Source organism: Cataglyphis hispanica, chromosome 1, assembly GCF_021464435.1.
Source record: "Cataglyphis hispanica isolate Lineage 1 chromosome 1, ULB_Chis1_1.0, whole genome shotgun sequence".
Taxonomy (NCBI): domain Eukaryota; kingdom Metazoa; phylum Arthropoda; class Insecta; order Hymenoptera; family Formicidae; genus Cataglyphis; species Cataglyphis hispanica.
The window spans coordinates 9310981-9330470 of NC_065954.1; the positions used below are offsets into that span (position 1 = coordinate 9310981).

Genomic DNA, 19490 nt, shown 5'->3' on the forward strand with positions numbered 1-19490 from the left:
TTATGGATCACAAAACCAATCATAAATCGCTTTCCGCCATGATAATTTAGAATCATTGGTCCGTATTCTGAGCTCACATTTAAAGGTACATTTAAAGTGCCACTTTAGAGGCGCAGATAAATGTGCTAGTAACACGACTAAAGTTGGTCGTATTCTCAGCGCACATTTATAGCGCCTCTAACTTAGAGATACATTTATGACTTTGTGTTATATATAATGCTTATTACGGGCCTTTGGCATTGTAATTGGCTGTCAAATAGTTCATTATATCCGTGCCATATGTTAAATTAGCAAATTTCATTTTAATCTCTTTTTTGATGCCACTGCAACACAAAATGCAAACGCGCATATAATCCCAATAAACAAACAATATTATTAAAAATGTTTTCAAAAATGTTTGAAAAACATTTTTAGAAATATTATTTTGCTCATTGGAATTATAACAGCATTTTTTAATTAATCGATATTTTTGTCAGAACTCGCAATCATTATAAACGTCAAAAACAACTATTCTGTTTTGAAATACTTGTAAGTTACGATTACACACTGCATTTGTTTCCCAAACTTTAATTTTTTTATCAATGACCTAATTTACATCGACATATTTTAATATATAAAATAAATACTATATTATTCGATCACAGCTGTTCCGTTCCATTCTTTAGAGAAATAGTTATGATTGTGACCAGTAATACGTATTAAAGTATATCGGTGTAAACTATATTATCAAATACATCCATAATATTGCAGTTGATTGTGCTCTTTAGGCTAATTTCACTTAAAAGTGCAAGATTTCTTGTGCTAATTAATTATTTGAATTGAAAATAGTATTGAATAATATGTATATACTTTATTGCATTTTATACTATTTTTTTTTTTAAATTTTAGGATTGACCAAATATCATTAATATTATTATGTAAAACAAGTTTTATTATTTATAAAAACTTGATTTATAATAATTTTATTAATGAAATTAATTATATAACAGTGACAGAATTAATCAAACTTGCGAACCAAGAGTACAACGTGTCGCTATTACATATAAATGTACGTATAAATGTGCCCTCGGGGACATTTATCAAAAATGAGATAAATGTGCTTTAAATGTGGTTCAGAATACGATTTTCACTATAAAGCGCATTTAAACTAAAAATGGCGATGTGTCTCTAAATGTGCCGCTAAATGAGCGCTCAGAATATGATTCACACATTTATCGTCACATTTAAGACACATTTAGAGGCACATCTAAAAATAGATGTAAGCTCAGAATACGGGCCATTGAGTTTCAAATCAAACTTGAGATCTGACTCGACTCGACTCAGAGTCGGGTAGAGTCAACAAATCGAATACGCTATAAGTCTGGGAGTCGATCATATAATTTCACGTAAAACTTTTCACTTTTTATTTTTTATTTTTCACTTTTTACTTTTCACTTTTCACTCATTCAGCTTTCACGTGAAACTTTTCACACATAACAATTATGTATGTAATTTGCGTGAAAAATGAAATCATTACACATCCCATACAGCACAGAGCAGACATATTGCAAATTGGTTGCAAAACGTTGCTACACCATTGCTGTAAAATTGCGGCAAGGTCCGCTTTTAAAATGTCCGCTTTTGTATCCTACAGTAGCACAGTATATTGGCAATAAATTGGAACACATTGGCTAAATATTGGAAATGTCTTGGCCGATTATTTTCCAATGCGAAGCTAATATTGGTTATTAATAAAATGCAAGTGCATTGCCAATATTGCAGTGCCTATGATGACACCAATATTAGAAATAAAATCAATGCAAGTGCACTGCCAATATTGCAGTGTCCATGATGACACCAATATTGGAAATAAAATCAATGCAAGTGCACTGCCATATTGCAATGCCCATGATGACATTAATATTGGTAATAAAATCAATGTAAGGGCACTGCCAATATTGCACGAGCTCCGAGCATAAAGTTAGCCTGTCAAAATTTATTTTTATAATTTTTTTTTTACGAATCGTTTGTTGGTCATTTGTTGATGATTATTGGCCTAATTACAACATTTGTTGGTTAATATTTTTTTTTAAATACAAAAATAAAATTTTCTGTGAAGTTAGCCGGAAAGATATTATTTTTCTTTCAATGAGGCGACCTCATCGATTTCAATAACCTTGATATATGTTGTCAAGGATATATATAATTCTGAGTAACCTTTTCTTCTAATTTAATCGTTGCCCGTTGCTTATTAAAAAGTTATTAACAAAAAAAGTTTAAAATATACCAAAGTACATGCATGGACAGGAAGCACACGAGTGCGCGCGCAACTTACAAAGTACATGCTACATTGTAAAGCAAGGTCCACCCTACCTACCGGCGGGGTGGGTGCGAAAGGAGGGCCGAAGGTCCCCTTTGCATCCCTCCGTGTATGTGTGTGTGCGCACGCACGCACTTTGATATATTTCAAACTTTTTTTGTTAATAACTTTTTAATAAGCAACGGGCAACGATTAAATTAGAAGAAAAGGTTACTCAGAATTATATATGTCCTTGACAACATATATCAAGGTCATTGAAATCGATGAAGTCGCTCTTAATTAATGTTTTACCTCTCCCGCCACCCTTATTGCATTAGTTTTTTTTTTTTGTTTTTCGAGGCAAATATGAACCAACAAACGTTTTGATTAGTTTTTCCGTGACCAACAAACGATTGTGCGTCGATTGAACTAAGATTGAAACAAAAATAATATCTTTCCGGCTAATTTCACACAAAATTTTATTTTTGTATTTTCAAAAAAAATATTAACCAACAAACGTTGTAATTAGGCCAACAAGCGATCAATAAATGATTTGTAAAAAAAAATTATAAAAGTGAATGTTGACCGGCTAACACATAGACAAAAAGATATCTTTTAGATTTCTAAGAGATGTCTTACCATATCTAGAGATGTCTTTCATTTTGTACCAAATGATATCTTTTAGGAATCTAAAAGATGTCTTATGAAACAGTTTCAGATATCTTTCAGATATCTGTATATGTCTTAAAGATATCTTTTAGATATCTTTAGATATCTAAAAGAAGTCTTAGTAATCTATTAGACAACTTAAAAGATATCTTTTAGATTTCTTGAAAGATACCTTCTAGATGTCTTGAACAATATTTTTTAGATGCCTTAAAGATATCTTAATAGATCTAAATCGATGTTAGAGAATAAATAATAATATATATAGCATGAAAATGTTAAGTTTATTAATTAAAAGTTGCTGCATGATTGTTTGCAGCAACTTTTAATTGATAAATTTAACATTGTTATGCCATATATGTTAAAATTGTTTTTTTAAGAACTAGAACACTATTTTATGTGAAAACATGGCTATATATTTAGAACTATACATAGAAATATTATACATAGAAAATATACATTGCATATTAATAGAATTATTATATATATAATTACTATATATATATTTAATATATTTAACGCTGAATTTAACATTGATATTTCTTCCTCCTTCTTACATCTTTTTCATCCGATATCGCATTTTATCACCTGCATGTTGCAACCAATTCCTTATATGTTTAACAATTAATGCAATGGTACAATCAGATTTTTCTTTTGCATGAGTTACAGCTCCTGGATAATGTACACATTTATATTAGTAAATAAATATATCGAAAAATGTACTCTATTTATATAATAATTATAAAGAAAAATATATTAGTATTTAAAGTTGTTAACAAGTTATAATTCTTATACATTTTACATGTTAATATTTTTGTATATTATTCACAAAGAATATAAATAAGGAAGTAACGCAAATGGAAAGAAATTGAAAAGCAAATATATAAATAATCTTTTATTACAGTACACTTACCAACTATAATGTTTGCAAAAGTAGAATTTTTGATTGCAACACTATTTTTTGCACCAGTCCAAGATAACTTGTGTCCTACCTCAAATGTAATGCAGGTTGTGAGTATATTGGAAATCATTTTTTGTACTGTGTCACCACCAATATGCTTTATTTTATTGTACTGAAAAGAATGTCATGTTATTATTGATATACTTATTTTTAATATTTATTATATTCTTAGTTTGATATATTCTATAATTTAATAAAAATTCAAAAAGTTTAAGATATTTCTTTTTTTTAATCTTCATAAATTTATTATTTATATATATTTATATTTATCCAATATTTGTTGCAGCTGTACTTTAATTTTATTATACATTTATTTATTATAAATAAAACAGTGAAAACTATAACTTTCAGTATATACATATGTTATATACTTTATAAAATTGTTATTGTTGGTATTATTATTAGTATTTCTTATCCATCTTTCATTAATCATTTATTTATTGAAATGTAATTTTTATTAAATAAAAATTCTCATATCTTATATTTTTCAGAATATTTCATATATTACAAATTTATAAGGATTTTCAAAAACATCTTAAACTTCTTGAAATTTTACCAATTTTTTTGAAACAGACTGAGATATTTCATTGCAAAATTTACATACATATAAAAAGTACTTACAAAGCATTTACGAATTGCTTCATCATTTTTCTTTCATCGAATCGTATATATTTCTCCACGGATGTCAATTGAAAATCAGGCATCAAATTCATCGTTATTTCTACATTTTCTTCTTTTCTTTGAAATTGTTCTCTTCTCTAAAATGGTAAGTATTTCTTGAAGTTTTGTTTTATTTCTATTTGCTTCGTGTCTCATCTCTGTTTTAAATTGCTGGAAGTCTTCTTGTAAAATATTTATTTTTTCATGTACAGCATCTAAAATAAAAAAAAAATCATTTATATTTTATCAGTTACTTTTTGATGCAATTATTGTCAGTAAAACTTTATATTTTTAATGTAGATGTAACGATGCATCCCCCCATCGTTCTCGACACGTCGCCCGTCGGAAGAACACCAGCCGGGCAGGGGCAGAGGCGCTTAGCGCCCTATTTTTAAAGTAATAACAAACACCAACGGTGTTTGTCGTAAACAGCCGATCGCCGAGCGGCGCCGAGCGTTCCCGGCGAACGCCGAACGCTCAACGCCGGAGGCCCCGCGTCGTATCCCCCATCCCGAGGGGGATGTAAACGGCGCGGGTGTCGCAACCGCTCCGTAACCGCAAGGGTATAAAAAGCCCGACAGATCACAGATCTGTACCAGACCGGCAACTGAATCCGCTCGAGCAATACGCACGAGACAATACCAGAAACCGCTCCAAACCGTCGAAAGACAGTGAACCGGAGGTTGACGTGTTCGCAGCCTCCGTCGAGAATTCTCAACTACCTGTTCTAGAGACGAATCCTGTCACCAAACCTCCGTAAAGGACCGAGAGTGGACGAGTTCGCCGCTCTCCTCGAGTATTCTCGAGCCTTTTGATCCATACACCTGATCGTCCGAACTCCGCGCAACTCGCATCCTACGAACCTTTTCTGGGAACACGCGCCGCGATCACCGATACCGACGCATAGACCAACTGCAGGTCGCTACCCTGCAGTTCGCGCCGATCACCCGGCCACATATTGTACGCGCCTTACCGCGCATATCTGTAACAATATCACACCGCGCGATATCGATAGTACTCTCACATACGTTGTTAACACGCGCCCGCCTTACCGCGCGCACCTCGCGCCTACAGGCACGCGCCCGTCTCACGGCACGCGCCCCGCGCCTCGAGCCGGGCCCTTTAACAAGACGCGCAAAACTGTCTAGACCGGCGTCACAACAGTGCGGATATTATTGTATCGACTCGTATAAGATTGTAACAGCTGACCATTGCCATTGAGTGGCAAATAAACGACGTACTTTTCAACTCACGTCTTACAATTGTGTTTCAACCCCTTCACGAATCCTGATCCCGATTGCGCTGTCCGCGCACGCGAAACCGCTCGTGAAGCGGCCCCTTACATAATAATGAAAAGTTGTAATATAAATCAATAAATTATAATATTTTATACAATAAAAATATTTTATAAAAGTAATAATAAGTATATTATATAATAAAGTATAATATATAATAATAAATATATTTTATGAAAGTAATAATAAGTATATAAAAAGAATACACCACAATATTAAAAATATTACTTATTAAAATGATTTGCAGTTTTAATTTTTTCATATTAATCACCTTAAAGAAAAATGTCACTTACGTAGTAGTTGTATGTATATCTTCGTCAACATTCATTTCTACATTCACCTCTGCTTCTATATGAAATAATAAAAATAGATTAAAAAATGATTAAATTTTTATTAAGACTTCTCAGTATTCGTCGCGGCCATGTTAGATTGTGACATCAAAGGCGAGAAAGCGCACGTTGAAAATTCTTAATTACCATTTCCAAAAAAAAAAAAAAAGATAAAACACCACTTTGGAGAGCTTTAGTACACTTTTAAAATCTTTTGACACACTTTTTATATCTTTTTGTTTGAAAATGGCATCTAAGAATTTTCAGTGTGTTTTTTCGCTTCTGATGTCACAATTTCAACATGCGATAACCCAGAAAACCTTCAAGTTTCTTCAGAAACTATGATATATGACAAAAGATATACCTATATTTGAATTTTCATTTTCCTCATTGATTTCTTCATTTTCGATTTCATTAAAATCAACTTCTTCATGTTCATTGTTATTATCAATTCCTTGAATACAGTCAAAACTATTATTTATATCTTCATCTTCATTATTTTTGTCTTGAAAAATTTCAACTGAAAATGGATGATGCTTTAAAGATAGAGGAATATTGTTAAAAGATTGCTTTTTTTGGCAAAGCATAAGGTTTTCTTTTTCTGGAAGATTAAAAGTAAATATCAATTTATATATATAAATAAATTTTAATACCACATGTACGCACATTACATTTAAATAAAATATCTTTAAGCGTTTTCCATTTTCAAAATACTCACATGCTTTATGTCAGACTCTGGGTTTGCTGATTCAATAGAACATCTTTCAATATTTATAATTTTAACTTTATTATCATGCGTTTTATAATTTGATGGACTGTTCAATTTTACGTTTTTTAGAAATACTTGCTGCAATATAACAAAATTATATTTTATAAATTTACGATTTATCAATATATAAAATAATTTATGTATTTATTTTATATTATATTATATTTTAAATATATTTTCTATTATTTTATTTGTTGTAATAATATTATAAACTTACCATTAGACGCGTCAAAATTGTCAGAATCGTCATAAAATGTTTTCGGCGTTATCAAACGTTTCAAAGTTGTCGAACTTCATTTAAAACAGCTAGTTGATTTTCATCTGAAGTAGAAATATCAATACATTTTTTTCTCGAACCTTGTCATACGTATCGTATGGTCCCAAAATTTTATGATAATTGTAAAGTTTCCAGTCACTTCCAGGATTGATTTTTTTTTATTGCATTAGTCGTGTTATATTTTGATGGAGGACATTTAAATGTTTTTTCCTTTAAGTTCATCCAATTGTGAGGAATGATTTGGCGATACTGATCCCAAAATATGATATTATACAGCTGAAATAATAAATATTGATTAAATTATGATAAGTATTTAAAAAAATATTCGAAAACGGTAACTTTATAAAATTATACAAAATTAAATAAAATTATATAAAATTAATACACTTTATTATCATAAAAAATCTAATTGATTACAATCATTAATAATATGATAATCATAGCGAAATACAGAGCACCTTTTAATTTCAAAATATGTTATCAAAAGCTTATTACCTTGAGTAACGCTATAAAAGGTTTTAGTCGGCGATCGTTAAAAAATTTATAACAAAATAAATTAGATAAATAAAATAAAATTTTCTGACATTATGTACAAGTAACAACTTATTAAGTAATAACCATCGACATACAATGGACTACTGATAGCAGTGGTAGGGGAGCTGCACGAATAGAATGAAAGGCAAATACTTTCTCTGCTTCGTCTCTTTCTAGTAAAGCCTAATTGGTTGGCAAACAATTAACAATTAACAGTACTTGCCAATCAGCCTCTATTAGAAAGAGACAGAATATGATCTCATATTATCTGCTTTCTCTCACCTATAATACTCATATGACTCTACTTCCATTTGCCATCAATACAGTCCATTTTATATGTCAATGGCGATAACTCACTTTAATCATTTGTGTGCAGAATAGGAATTATACAAAATGTGTTTTTATAAGAAAGTCAAATTGCCTTGGCACTTATTTTGCTAATTGAATGTATTCCAGCTTCAGACCATTCATCTCCGACATGAATTCTTAAATATCGTGAATCGCATGGATATGAAATAATATTGCAAGAATTTTTCAATATTTTTCTTATTACATTATTATATATATATCTTATTTTCTTATTGATTCTCCTTTTTTTTTTTGCCAATATAATTAATCTTAAGAACATCTTTATCCATGTAACAATAAGAATCAGCTTCTTTGATACAAGATAATGTAAAATTCTTAAATTTTGCTGCTCGATGAGAATGTGTACATCCAAAAGGTAATTCAACATTATTGACTTTTTAAAAAATAGGATATTGTTCAGGTTCATATTCAATATTTATTGCATTTTTAGATTTTTCCATTAATCGTCTGTGTAACTGTTGTAATGGTTGTGCACTTTTTCTCAGCATTTGTTTCAATTCTTGAAAATAATTTTCAAAAGGAAAAGCACTGAACATATCCAAACAGCCATAATTCTTGACATCCTCATGCAAGTGAATCAAATTATGCATGTTGTACGTAATGTAAGATTCAGAATATAATATTTTAACTGCTTGTATAAAATTTACTTAGCAATTTATGTGCATATTCATTATTGTAAATCCAATCGGCAGGATTCGGCAAAAAAAGGAAATTACACAATGTAGGACATAAAAATGTTTTACGTAATCATTTGGCAAATATGACCACAAAGTAACCAAACCCGTATATAAGAGAAATAGCCTAAATTCCGTCGCTTTCCAGCGATCCAATTCATCTAAACCTCTTGGTTTCCTGGAAAATTCCATGGGTTTATATGGTATTAACAGCTTCAAATCTGTAGATAACTGCTGAATTTGAGAAGCACATAATTTAACACCCTTTATTCCTCGGATTCACAATTTTGTAAGTCTTTTCATTCGACATCAAGACAAATGAGATGCATATAATTTAAGGGAAACTGTGTTATCATTTTCAATCTTATTTTTTCCAAAGGTGAATTATTCAAGTGATGATCACATTATGTCGTAATAAAAATTTCTCATTCGTGCGTAATAGAGCATTTTCATTAAGAAATAACATTCGATTATCTCTCCATTCACCTTCCTCTTCACATTTGTCACATCCATAATATCCTGTATGGCCTTTAATGCATTTCATGAATGCTTTTGCATTGAGCGTCACATATTATAGCATTTATCAAAATCTTGTATTTCTTTCCTCCATACTGAAATCCTTTTTCTTGAATTTCATTATATTCTTCAAAAAATTGATGATTTCATCAGGTTTGGTCGGTTTACGGTATCCATGGAATGCTCCAATGACAAATGGTTTTTCCCGATAATCTGCGTGAATAATTTGTCCCAAAAGTGGCCAAAATTGTGATTTTGAACTTTTTGCTAAGGGTAATTCGTCAATAAGTAGATTTGAATTGGATTTTCTGGATGTTTATAGAGAGATCTAGTTTGTTGTAAATGAGCTTTCAGTGATTTTGTAATCCATGATAATAAAAAGTGCCAGATTGACTAATCGTTGATGTTGTTGGAGTTTCCAATAATGTTCGTGCATCACAAGGAAGATTTTCGTGTCCATTAGCTCTGAAACTTTTCAACAATTTTGTAATAGCTACATGAGTAATATTATTCTCAAAATTCCATGATCGTAGAAATATTCGTAATGGAAGTTCTTTTTGTGGATTAAAATTCAAAACTTCACAATATTGATTATCGCCAGACAATTCTTCATCCAATTCTATGTCAGATTCTTTAAAATTTGGATAAGAGTCAGTCCTATATTTTTCAACATTTTTAGACACATTATTGTTATTTGAATCACTATTTTCTAAAAAAACAATGTCAATATATCAAAAAGTCAAAATCAATAGGCCCTTCTTGAAGAATCTCTTTTGTATGAGTAATATTAACTGTGCAATCTGTTTCTTGTTGTCGACGCCATTGTTGAAACCGACTAAAATCCTCGTATCTTTTCCTTTTCGGCACTATTATGTTTGTTTTCAAAATTATTACATCTATAATTGTTAATTTTAAAAATGGATTTTTATAAATCATTTATTATTATTATTTGTTATTTCTTTATATTTTTCGTTATTATTTATTATTCTTATTCTATTATTATTATTACTATTATTATTTTTTTTATTATAACTATTATTATACTATTATTAGTATATATTAATATTATTATTATTATTGTTATTATTATTATTCGATATTACTTTTTACAAATAATTCGTTATGCGTATAATTCGTATGCGATATCAAATAAAATGTAAAATATAATACAAAATAAAAAAAGGTATTTTTGGAATATTTTTTACTTTCAAATTTGCTGTCACTACATGTAATAAAAAATGTCTATTTTTAATGCTTTAATTTGAATATAAGCAATAAAATTTCGGATGTCACATTCATAAATCACAACTAAAGCAGTAAAGATGGACATTTTTGTGTCTTTTATTATGTTATGATAGCATATTTAAACATAAAAAAATTGGAAAAATACTTTTCAAAAAGTACTAGAAAAAATATAAGTATACATAAAAATATAAAAATATAAGTGTAAATATAGACACACATTATAAATAAACACACATTGTAAAATAGGCACACATTGTAAAATAGAAACACATTTTATACAGAATGTATCATAAGTCACGTCATCTCTGGAGAATGAATTAAACATCAAAATAAATCCAAAATAAAAAATAACGAAATTACATTTAAGCCTTCTTTCAAGAGTTATCAAATAATCAAAAAATTTGTATGAATTATTATTATTTATATTTGAATTAAAATTTGTAGTGAAATTTGTCTTGATAACAATAAATTAAATTCTTGACGACAATAAATTTGGTTTTGTCTTGATAACAATAAATATATCATTAATTAAATAACAAATAGTAAGATTAAAGATGTTCAAATAATTTGCCATCATTGTGACAGACGTTATGATTTGAGAGATGCTAGAAATGCTTCAAAACGTAATTTATGATACATCCTGTATTAACTGTATATTTATAATATCGTCGTATACTTACGTCGTAAAATTTACAGCTTATATAATTGCTTTATTAATATATATCAAAGATTTTTTCTTTCGCAATCTGCAAATGTGAATAATTGCACTGAGTGATTTTCGTCGTATACTGTTCCTTTAACCTTTAACCCAAAGGAAATCCTGTAATCGAAAGCAAATGAATAAACACAGTAAATATAAAAACAGTCAACTGTAACATGTAAATATCAAGTGACATTGTAAATATGTTTTGTAAATATGTTTATCCACCAATAAACATTAATATTTAAAATAAATAGGAGATTTGAAAAAGAAGTTAAATTCATATTTCTATTGCTTTCAAAACTTGGAATCTAGATTTAACTTTGTATGTAACTGCAAAATTTAACATTGCTTGTTATCGCACATTATAACTTTATATTAAAATTAAACAGAAGTCGTAAATACAGATATTTATCCAACGCTTTAATGACAATCCTTAGAATCGTTAAATTATTTAAAAAAGAAATCATCGCATTACGTTTTAACAAAATAAATTCTTGTGAATTATAATATTTATATTAATGCTAAAATTTTAACAACTCAATCTAAAAGAACAAATAGAAATATATATATTCAATTAAAAAATAAATTTTTAAATAAATTTTGTGATAAAATACTCATATAATATTACATATTATTTTATATATAATTTTAAAAAATAGAAAAGTGATAATTTATATTAATAAGAAAAAATTAAGTCAAAATATAAAAATTTATAATAAATTTTAAAGGAAAAGAAACATCTCTTAATCTTAACTCTTATCTGGTGTCAAGTTAAATCATATAAGTTATTCTTTGCGTAAATCAAATTAAAAATATATTTTAGAAAAAATAAGTTTTCTAGTCATTATCATTATTAAAATAAGTAATCTAATCATTATGTTACTATTAAAATCTATGTTACTATTAGAATCTAATAGTATTAGAATTTTGAACTACTAACCCGAGTTACATACTTGTTCAGACTTGTGTGGTGCGAATAGACAGAAGATAAAGAGAACTGTTTGAGAATGCGTAGAGTATGTAGCTCTTTAAAAAAAATACAAATGAAATTCTTTTATCAAAGTGTCTGTTAAACTCAATAAATCAATATTATTGAAAATGAGTAAAATCAATAATTAGAATCAGCATGCACAATAACATATTCTTTCACACAATTAAAACAGATTAAAAAGTTGAAATAAATCTATACCTTGTAATAACAATGTTAGGATATCATCCAGGACAATAAAAAACATCTTTAAATATGAGACAAGCAGCAAATATATTGGCTCAATGCAAGAGAACAGTGCCGGGAATCATTATTCCTAATAAAAATTTTATATATATATATATATATATATATATATATATATATATATATATATTATACAGTAACAAGATCTTTGCAAAAATAGAATTACCTGTTTTTGACTCAAACAGCAGGTGTGCCAAATAATGATTTAAAGAAGTCTAATATCTCACTACCAGTTTCTTTATCGTCATTCTCATCACTAAAAAGAAAATATCAAAAAAATAATTAATTCTAAAGACAAATAGACTTCGACAATATGCAGATACACAACTAGTCTACCATTACATCTTTTTATCTTTTATTGCATCTTTTTGGCATTTAAAGCCTTATTATTATATTTGCCATATGGTTTTATTACAACTAGATAATCTTCAATTTGTAACAGAAATAATGTGGTTTAAAATAAATTTTTTTTAAAATAAATTTTTTAAAATAAATTTAATGTATCTAATAAATATTACGTGAATAAAAATATTTATAATTTCATGTAGCATTCCATACAAATTTAATTAAAAGAAAAAAAAGATTACCTTTAATCACCTAAAGTCACACTACTCTTAGGAAAGTCGTCCCTCGCAGGGAGAACTCCACCAATGCGCACAATTAGAAGAGATCCTACGGACTCAATGGCGACTCGAACTTAGCACATTGCGACGATTGCGAACGCTTGCACAGTTTTACACATTATATAGCGGGGAACACACACTTTTGAATAAGCGCATAACCATAAGTATAAGGAAATTGATTGGTCCACAAACATATGTCTAACGAAATGAACCAATCAATTTCCTTATACTTACGGTTATGCGCTTATGGAAAAGTGTGTGTTCCCCGCTTATCACTTTTACATATTATGCACATTATAACCACTCACACACATTTTTCATGCCTTTGCATGACTTATTTCTCATTAAATTAGGTTAGGTTAGGTTAGGTTAGGAACCGAGGTTAAAGCGGGGAGCACACACTTTTGCATAAGCGCATAACCATAAACATAAAGAAATTGATTGGTCCACAAATGTATGCATAAGAAAATGAACCAATCAATTTCCTTATGCTTATTGTTATGCGCTTATGCAAAAGTGTGTGCTCCCCGCTTTATTCTCTGCTTACAGGTACTTTCTCATTCACACATCATGCACACGAATAAAGGATAAAAAACCAAATATATATGTGATGTGACTAGCACAAAATGATGAAAAGAGGACGTATGAACTTTTGTAGTCGAAAAATATGCTTTAATAGAAAGCTTAATCCCGCGTAATTTAAATTATATAATATATAACACTTGTTTTAACATGTAATTATAAAATAAAAAATGTATATATATATTTAGAAATCTTAATGTTTGAGACATCTTTAAGATGTATAATAGATATCTTTCAATAATGGTCTTTAAGACATCTTTTAAAAGAAATCATTTAGATATCTTTAATATATCTATTACAAACATATTAAAGATATCTTTTCGAACATTTATAGATATCTTTTAGAAACGTTTTAAAGATTTCTTTAATGAGATCTTTTAGATTTCTACAAGACCTCGATGTTATTTGAGAACTTTATGGAGCTTATTGCACGCTCATCGTATATGAGAGAATTTATTTTATATATTTAATATAATTTAATATAAGTTTATATTACAGTATTGTTTCTTTACAGTTAATTAAATTGTATTATTTTTGGGAAACTTACACTTTTACATAAAATTAATAACCGATGTGATGTGCAATAAATTTCAAATTTTGTTGCAGTGAATCACGTAGGTTTCTTTGATTACGTAGACTAGTAAAATTGATGCATTGACCGCATTCAGCAAAACAAAATTGTCGTCTTATCAATACTTTATGTTTTGATTTGTTGGTTCTTGTAACGACCTGCCAATTTTAAAAACTATATTTTAGCTAGTAATTAAGTACCGCTTTTATCATTGCAAAATACTTATGGAATATAGAACAATTATTTAATCCATTTGCTTTTATTTCAATTGTTAATTAATTTTATTAATCGCTTATCATTCTAGTTCCATATGGTTATTTAGCTTAAAAACCGAATATATTTTAATTCTTTTAGTAATAATAATCAATAGTGCAAGGAATGGAGAATTCCTTAGATCGACGAATCAGGAAGCATTATTTAGAACTAGCTAGCTGTACAGAATTGACTTTCTAGAACTAACCTGCTGATTACTTTAAGAACAGACTTGCGAGCGAGCTTCACACTCGATAATATCGATACTAATATCTAACTTTTAAGATTTTAATCATACAGACAAATACATAATAATTACTCATTCTTAAATTGAGGAATAAATGCGCCGCACTTTATGGAATCATAAAATGTATATAATAATAACTTGTTGAAAATATTTATAATTCTTTTATGTTATATATTTATCCAAAATCCATCACATACAAAACTTTCAATACTATATTCATACTATACAATTTAACCTTATAAATAATTAAAATTATAATAATTAAAACAGGTTATTATATAATGTTTCCATAAAGAAATGATTTTTATAAAATATGCTTCATTGTAGTAAGCGATTAAGCGACCATAAATATAAATCTAGAATCATAATCCGGAATCATAAATTATATACATTACATATAATAGTTATCTAAAACTAAATAATTATTTTCTAAATTATAGAATGCTATAACTTTATAATTTCCAACTTATTACCAGAACTGAAATAAATAGAACAAATGATTCCATAAATTAATAAATATTAATCATATTATTAAGAATTTTATATTTTAAAATATTAATTAAGCTGGAAAGAATGCGCATAAGAAGCCTCATATCGGTGAAACCTGATATTGCGAGCGATAAGTCGAACGGACTCGCGATGGCTACGAGCGCCGAAACTTAAAAGGCAGATAAGCATATCGATCGACAATTCTCAGAAGAATTGTTGCTAAAAATCTTTCTTCTCGGAAGTTCTCCACTGAATCATCCTAAGAGCATTCCAGAGCGTAACGCGTGATCTGAACACGGCCCGAAAACCCTTCGTTTCGACAGTATATAAGCCAGCGATTTCGAACCTCAGGCATTCAATTAAAAGCCTTCAAGCATTCTAGTATTTATTCTTGCATTCTTTCAAGCATTCATTCTTGCATTCAAGATTCAAGCAATCATTCTTAGTCAGCATTATTTCACGAGCATTCAGTAGACGCGCTTCATTACTATTTCACTACTCCGATTCATTACTATTTCATTACTATTTCGTACAAGTATTCGCTCCGTATTATTCTTTCATTATTAAATTCATTCACTCACGAACTCATTTTCGAATCATTCATCCGCTTTGCACCTGGTCATTGTTTGCGTATTCGATACTATTCGCTATACAATTTCGATTAATACATTAATTGTTATTACTGTCGATTCAGTGTTCAAGTTGTGTAAAAACTAAGGAAATAATAAATTTTATTTTTTGCATATCTCTGTGTACTTTTATCCGACCTACCTCACCCACGACCGAGGTCTTAAAGGACGAGAGAAGGGCCTAATAGAGTACGACCAAGACTTGAGCAGAAGGAAGGATTTTCCTGCCACATCACGGTAAGTACTTACAATTACTAGAAACCCCCGTCTTTCCATAAAATTTAGAAATTTTATTTCAATTGACTGATAACCCCCTAATATCATTCAATTACCTTTTTATCCTCTAAATAATAAGAAATCCCCTGTCAAGCATTAGCAAGTTCTTGCTGACAGTTTCCAGTCAGTCAACTTTAATCTATTATCCTATTATTATTTGAAACATCCCATAAAATCAATACTAAGAAAGATTTATAAATTCTATGCCAAATATACACTATTGTTGTCATTTGAACCTGACTTAATCTTGCAACATTTTGTTCTTTTCCCCCAAAAATCCATCGTTGCCGAGCGCTTATGGTGCCCCCTCCTTTCTTACTGAATTCTTGATATAACTCTTGAACCTAGTTGCCGAGCGCTGATTACGGTGCTCTGGCAACATTACCCGTTCTCCCTAAAATTCTATCGTTGCCGAGCGCTTATTACGGTGCCTCTGGCGACATTCGACCTCTTTTCTAAACCTTCTCTTTCTATCAGAAATTTAGAGTCATAATATAATCAAGTATTGATATTAAATAAAAGACTTTATTCCTTAGACAATTCTCATAATAAATTAATTCGATCTAACTAACTCTCTATTATTTAGTGTCCATAATTTATTAGTTACCCTTAATTTCTATTATAATATTCTTTTTCAAATCTTAATTATTTAACTTTTGTACGATTTCTAATTTATATATATATACAGGGTGTCTTGCAAAGATTGTGCCAACGCTCGTGAGCGCGTAAAGAACAGTAAACTGAACAGAAAAGTCCTTTACCATTTTGCAATTCTCTCAATTATTAAAATATTAATTAAAAAGTATTGGCGAATGAGCACGCGTTTCGCGGGGCTATCGCGCGGCTGGACCATGGGACGTACGCTCTAGGCGGGCCAGCAGCGAGTTTTGTAGTGTCGCACGGCAACGAAAAAGTTTGGTCTCTCGCGTATCCTTCTCGTCGCGAGGCCAAACTTTTCGTTGCTCTGCGACACTATGAAGCTCGGCGCTGTCACATCTAAAGCATACGTCCTATGGTCTAGCCGGTGGAAGCAGGTTGCCCTATGAAAGTAGAGAGCCATCTTTTTCTCACTAACTGAGATATAGAGAGAAAAAGAGAGTCGCTGATACGTAACATTCTAAAGGTAAGAGCCAATCACATTCGATTGATATTAAGGGGTTTGTTTTGCTAAAGGCGTCCAATGAGAAGAGATCCATTTCACGTCATTTGAGCTACCTAGCTTAACCCTGATATTATTACAACGTAGTGTTGGTAGTGTGTAATACAACGTAGTTTTGTCTCATTTATCAAAATTCAACAAAGAAATTGCTATTATGATAAAACTGTTATTGTGATAAAAGATTTGTGCTCTTATAAACGATAAATGTGCGTGAGTTTTCGTTCGTTACTGTCCCATAAACGGAAATAAATGTGGACGTGTTTGTGCATGTTTTTACATACTTTGTTTTACGGATTTCGTTTTTGCATCTCTTGCTCGGAAATTTTTTGTATTAACATTTGCTCAGGGTTGGGTAAATTAATTTTTTTTTAACTAAGTTAAGTTTAAAATTAATGGCTAAAAAATTAACTTAGTTAACGTTACTTAAACAAAAATTTAATTAATTAATTAATTAATAATTAAATTAGTAACTTAAGTTAAAAAATTATTAACTTATTAAAAAGTTAAAAGTTAATTATGCAAATCTATATATTTTTTACATAATTAATTTAATCTTTTAATTGTACATCTTAAATAAAATTTTTTAAATTTTAGATAATATAATAAGGTTATATAAGGTATAAAAGATTTTTTATAACAAAGATAATATATTTTAATGTAATGTTTTTCCTTAAATAATAAATAATACACTTAAATAATTAATGCACTTATAATAATTAATATTACAATATAGATATTGCATTTAAAAATAAAATGATTAAGATGAGAACTTTTTTGTTTAATTTGAATCGCCTATCTCTACGAGCGTTCTTTAGTTTTATTCATTAAAACAATGAATTAAAGCAATTTAAAAATATTTATTAAATTTTAATAAAAATGTTATTTTAAAATTATGCTCTTGAAAAATCCTTAATTTATATTTTCCGAGCACTCTAAAAATTTTCTATTCAACAGCGAATCACATATCCGAGAAACTTGTATGATAAATGAAATATTCTCATTACGATCAATTATTTTCACAACTTTAATATTGAAAAATTATTTTAACTTGTATAAAAAAAGTTAATAAGTTAAAGTTAATGCATTAAAAAGTAACTAATTTAAGTTAAAAGTTAACGCATTTAAAATTAACTAAGTTAAGTTAAAAGTTACTAACTTCTTAATTTTTCAACTTAACTTTTAACTTTTTAACTAGTTACTATCCAACTCTGCGATTTGCTCATCTAGTATACAAGTAAATTGATTAAAAATTTAATTATAACTAGAAAGAAACATAATAAAAAAGGAGAACAACAATAAACATATGATAAAAGTAATAGATTTTCTTCATCATTGAAGCTAACTTTTTTAAAGAATGTGTTTTTATCTTTTATTTATATTTTAATAAAAATATATACAATATTTTTTGATTATAAAATTGTGACGAATCATTATTTTACAACCGGATCTCTACTTTTCAGAAATTCTATAAATCATAGCTGTTACTTGTTTGCACTAGTGTGATATTGAAATCAGCATCAAATCTTGAAATTTGATTGCTTAAAAAATTGGAAGGGGAGGACTCGCAATCTTATAATCAAGGTAAAAATTAATCTTTTCTTATCAGGATTTATTGTATTTTCTGCCTCTTACTTTATATTATAGGATTGAAATGGCTATAAAAATGATGGAATTAAAAAAAAGCAGCGTAATAATATGAAAAATATGATTTTAGAAATAATATACAATATGTATTATTTCTAAAATCAGATTTTGCAAATTATTATGCAGCTTTTCTTGAATTCCATTATTTTTATAGCCCTTTCAACCCTATACTGTAAAAACGACATTCGTACTGCATCATTTTATGATTATTTACAATCAGATCTTTACTTTTCAGAAATTATAATTCTATAAATCATAGCTTACTTGTTCGCACTCACTAGTGCGGTCAACAAGGTGATATTGAAATCAACTATTGGCATTAAACCTTGAAATTTGGTTGCTTTAAAAATTGGGAGAAGAGGACTCGCAATTTTATAATCAAGGTAAATATTAATTTTTTATACTTTATCAGGATTTATTGTATTTTTTGCTCTACATACACAGTATGTATTTTATTTCTAAAATCATATTTTGCAGATTATTACGCTGCTTTTCTTAAATTCCATCA

The 19490-nt window shown here is 28.9% G+C and overlaps 1 long non-coding RNA gene across 6 annotated transcripts; it reads right to left on the reverse strand.

Annotated features, from left to right (window-relative positions):
* Positions 1 to 3337: 3337 nt before the first annotated feature.
* On the reverse strand, positions 3338 to 13479 carry LOC126851510 (uncharacterized). 6 transcript variants are annotated; one of them, XR_007687686.1, is made up of 13 exons: positions 13368 to 13479; positions 13098 to 13272; positions 12677 to 12766; positions 12466 to 12580; positions 11254 to 11393; positions 8127 to 9799; positions 7176 to 7511; positions 6908 to 7036; positions 6554 to 6790; positions 6154 to 6208; positions 4527 to 4780; positions 3858 to 4017; positions 3338 to 3616 (listed from the first exon to the last, which is right to left on the reverse strand). It is a non-coding gene; the product is annotated as an uncharacterized LOC126851510 (long non-coding RNA). The 6 variants fall into 6 exon arrangements; XR_007687685.1 differs by lacking the exon at positions 13368 to 13479 and adding an exon at positions 12217 to 12302 and having other exon boundaries at positions 13098 to 13316; XR_007687687.1 differs by lacking the exon at positions 13368 to 13479 and having other exon boundaries at positions 8052 to 9799; positions 13098 to 13316.
* Between the last annotated feature and the right edge of the window lie 6011 nt (positions 13480 to 19490).